The sequence below is a fragment of the Penaeus japonicus genome, unplaced genomic scaffold, assembly GCF_977035675.1.
Source record: "Penaeus japonicus unplaced genomic scaffold, GWHDUDI00000001_assembly GWHDUDI00000037, whole genome shotgun sequence".
NCBI classification, from domain to species: Eukaryota; Metazoa; Arthropoda; class Malacostraca; order Decapoda; family Penaeidae; genus Penaeus; species Penaeus japonicus.
The window spans coordinates 10,656,335-10,660,149 of record NW_028234439.1 but is presented as its reverse complement, the minus strand read 5'-3'; positions in this window follow the sequence as shown (position 1 = coordinate 10,660,149).

Below are 3,815 nucleotides of genomic sequence, written 5' to 3'. Positions count from 1 at the left end.
ACAAAGGTTATGTAATACTGTAAAATAAGAATTATTTAAAGAAAAAAACAGAATTGTAATCTACTGAGGTTACCCATCTCGGTATAACAGAAAATATGCTGCTATAAGATGAAAAACGAGTACCAGTAGTGGTATGTTTGAAAGCCGATAGTTAACTAATGAAATTTGATGTCACAAATTAATTGGCATTGAATAAGATATTTTAGGGTATTGATATCGTCACAAAAAATAGAGAATAAAACCAAGGTTCTGTGTAAAAATGGTGACGTGTCATGAATGACGTCATGCAAAGGATCCTTGTGGTCAAGTGAGGGGCGACCGCACAAAGACCTGGTTACGCCCGGAGCAAGGTGACGTTAGGTGAGCTGAGGGGACACGACTAAGATGTTCTAGCTATCCTACCTTCGAGGTGAGAGTAGTGCATTTCAACAGAGTTAGTAATTCAATTAATATAGAGAGAGATGATAATGACATTTGTCATACAGAACAAATCAAATGATAAATAGGCTTATACTCGTAAATTTTGCCTTAGATGCCTCGCTTCTTGCCGCAGGCGCCATTTTCATCGCCATGAGGGTTGACGACCCGTTTACCAAATCAAACCCGCTCTAAGTAAGTGCATTAATTTCTGTCATACCATTAATGGGAAACCACAAACTATTATAATAAAACATTGATAAGGTAGTACTTAAATTACGTATTATAATGTTACTGGCAGTAATTATAAGTAATAGAGGTATTGTAAAAGTTTTATATTAACAGTGAAACTTAGATTTAACTTGGTATGTAAAACTTTTGTAATCTTATAAAGTGATAAACTATTATCAATTTTTGAACCTGTGACTATGGTAAATTTCATGAAAACTTTCCATGTTATGTCTCACAGATGTTAGTGAGATTGTTAATTAATCTCTGTTAGACGCTCCTAAAGTAAAGTTAATTCTCAGGAACGGGTTCAAATGCGGATGTCAAAGGCTGAGTTGGAAAACTGAGTTCAAAGGCTGAGTTTGAAGACTGAGTTTGAAGACTGAGTTCAAAGGCTGAGTTTGAAGACTGAGTTCAAAGGCTGAGTTTGAAGACTGAGTTCTAAGGCTGAGTTTGAAGACTGAGTTCTAAGGCTGAGTTTGAAGACTGAGTTCTAAGGCTGAGTTTGAAGACTGAGTTCTAAGGCTGAGTTCAAAGGCTGAGTTTGAAGACTGAGTTTGAAGACTGAGTTCAAAGGCTGAGTTTGAAGAATGAGTTCAAAGGCTGAGTTTAAGACCGGAACTCCAGACCGGATGATTGTTCAAGACTAACACGTCACGACCGACTCTCAACGCAGAAGAAAGAAGAATGAAGACAGAAATCTTTAGAGAGTGTCAGAGTGACTGCTATGAAAGATATGTATAAGAAGTTATTTTTGTATGTGTTGAGTTATTATGTGATTTGATATACCGTACTAGGCATGATTAGCCTAGTTTCCTTATAATGCTTCTTCACAGTAATTAAAACTGCAAGTGTAAAAGGTTAACTTAACACGTCATGTTGCCAAGTTATTTTTCTGTTAAAGGAGATTATCCTGATTTAAATTACCCAACTAATTAACGCCCATACTCGGGTTGTATTTTTTTCTTCGGAATATTTAGTAATTAGCTCTAGATTTCGTTAATAATAAACAAATGCCTTAAGAAAAGAGCCAAGTGGTAAGTTATTTTTGGATAATAAAGAAATACCCAAGGTTAAATCATGCCGCTACAAGGTCATTTAGGTCATCTGTTAGTTCTGCTTTCAGACAAAGCATTCCACATCCGATGCCAACCCCACCCAACCCCATACATCCCCATACGTGATCTAAGGGGATAGTCATCATCCTCATACTTGTAAACACAAGCAACTTAAGCGTTCAATTTATATTTGCCTAATGCAGATAATTGACAATATTCTGCGGTACTAAGATTTCCCTTAATGTTCTGGAGACTATTATTTCATACCTTAGGGGCGCGCAATATTACTTTACTGTGATTCCTGCATCTTCACAAGTCATATTTAATTTCTTTCTGCATAACATTCAGTACTGCCTTTTGGAGGCGGTTACAATAATCATCAATATACTTATTGATACTATTACTATTGCCATCACTAGTAGTAGTAGTAGTAGTGTCAATGTTGATACAGGAAGACTCAAATCATTTTACCATGAAACAGTCGTGTCCAGTTCTACATATTGTTAACTTCATAACTGTTTCAATCATTATCATTAGCACTAATATCATTATTTTTTTATGTATGTTGTTACAAGATGTTTTCCTTTGATATGAACTTTCAATCTACGTCAGTTATACACTGAAATTTTAAATCTACATTTTCTTTGATAAAAGCGCGGAACGTTGAAATAAATATCTTGTAGAAGCACATTGTCTCAAGCCCAGCAATGATTATCTTGAGGAAATCAAATGGTATTGTTAATACCAAAATTTCTTCTTTTTTTCAATCGAGAAGGACATAGCTATACTGTGTTATGAAATAGAATTTACCTTATTTCTTAACTAAGAAAAATGAGATTATGGAAGGGTAAACTGAAGAAAAACAGGTAGACTGGAGCCTCTCAGCGGTTTCATATGTTTTAACTGGTAAGGAAATAGATTTTTCTGTTATATCAGTGCCTTGCTGAATAGTACATAATATATTACTAAGCTGACCATCGTTTTTGTTAAGAATAGATATCACAAATTATTGGCAGTATTTTTTATGGAAAAATTAAAGGTAGTAGCAGCAGTAGTATCGTATTGCTTTTCTTACACCTCAGTGTTTCTATTATAAAGAGGTGTGAATTCGGGAGATAGGTTAATTCTATGTCCGGATGCCACTTTTGGACCACTTCTGGTTTTTCTCCAACCTTTCAGCCTTCTGCCTGAGTAAAACTTAGCTAGCGTTACTTTAGTGGATGTTGGGGTATTTAGGCCACCGGACGATGACAGCGTGGCGATCCAACGCGGTGGAAATTAAACATCGATTTGCATCTTCCTTTGTTAATACTGTTGCTACTAATAATAATAATGGTAATAGTGATTATAACAAGATTTTTTTATATGATTTTTGTAACTGTTTCCTAATGACAGTGTTGAGTATTATGTAGAAAGAGCCATGTGAAAGTTCTGAAGACGGAGGTATCGCAGTGAAGAAGTAACGAGCGCCCAAGTCTATATATTGTGGAAGTACGAAGACAGCAAAATTTGTCATTGCTTTCTCAAAATGGTCAGTCACATTTCCATCTCCTAGGCAATATGAGTAGTATATAGGTGTTCATTCTCACAGGACAGCGGGACTTATCAGACCGCTATGATATAGGTATAACGTAGTGGCAGTGAAACCTTCCAAGGAGGTTAATGGCGAAGAACCTCCCACTCAAACTCTTACCTTCATATTCTAGACGCTTGCCGCCCTTGTGTTGATTAAGTTGCCTTGATATCACCTCAAGATTTAGCCATGTGTGTCTATACCGTAGTAAGGGTTATAGGTAAGGTACCAACATAGTAGCTATGAGGAAATGGACTTGAGTGTCACGTGCAGCATTGCGAGTTATCAAGATCATAAGTGCCCTTTCTGGGTATCTTCTTATCACTGCAGAGTAGCTTACCTAGTTTCCTCTAAACAGTGCAATAAATACAGATATGAGAATAACGTATAGAAGATGAGGAGTATAGTCGCCTGTGCCCAGTTCTGAAGAATTGAATGTTGCACGTGTACCACTTGGTTTCCTTGGACGCGGTCAAACCTGCCGACAATAAACATAATGGACTATGCTACACATGTGTTCCTTCTGCGTACGCGTTACC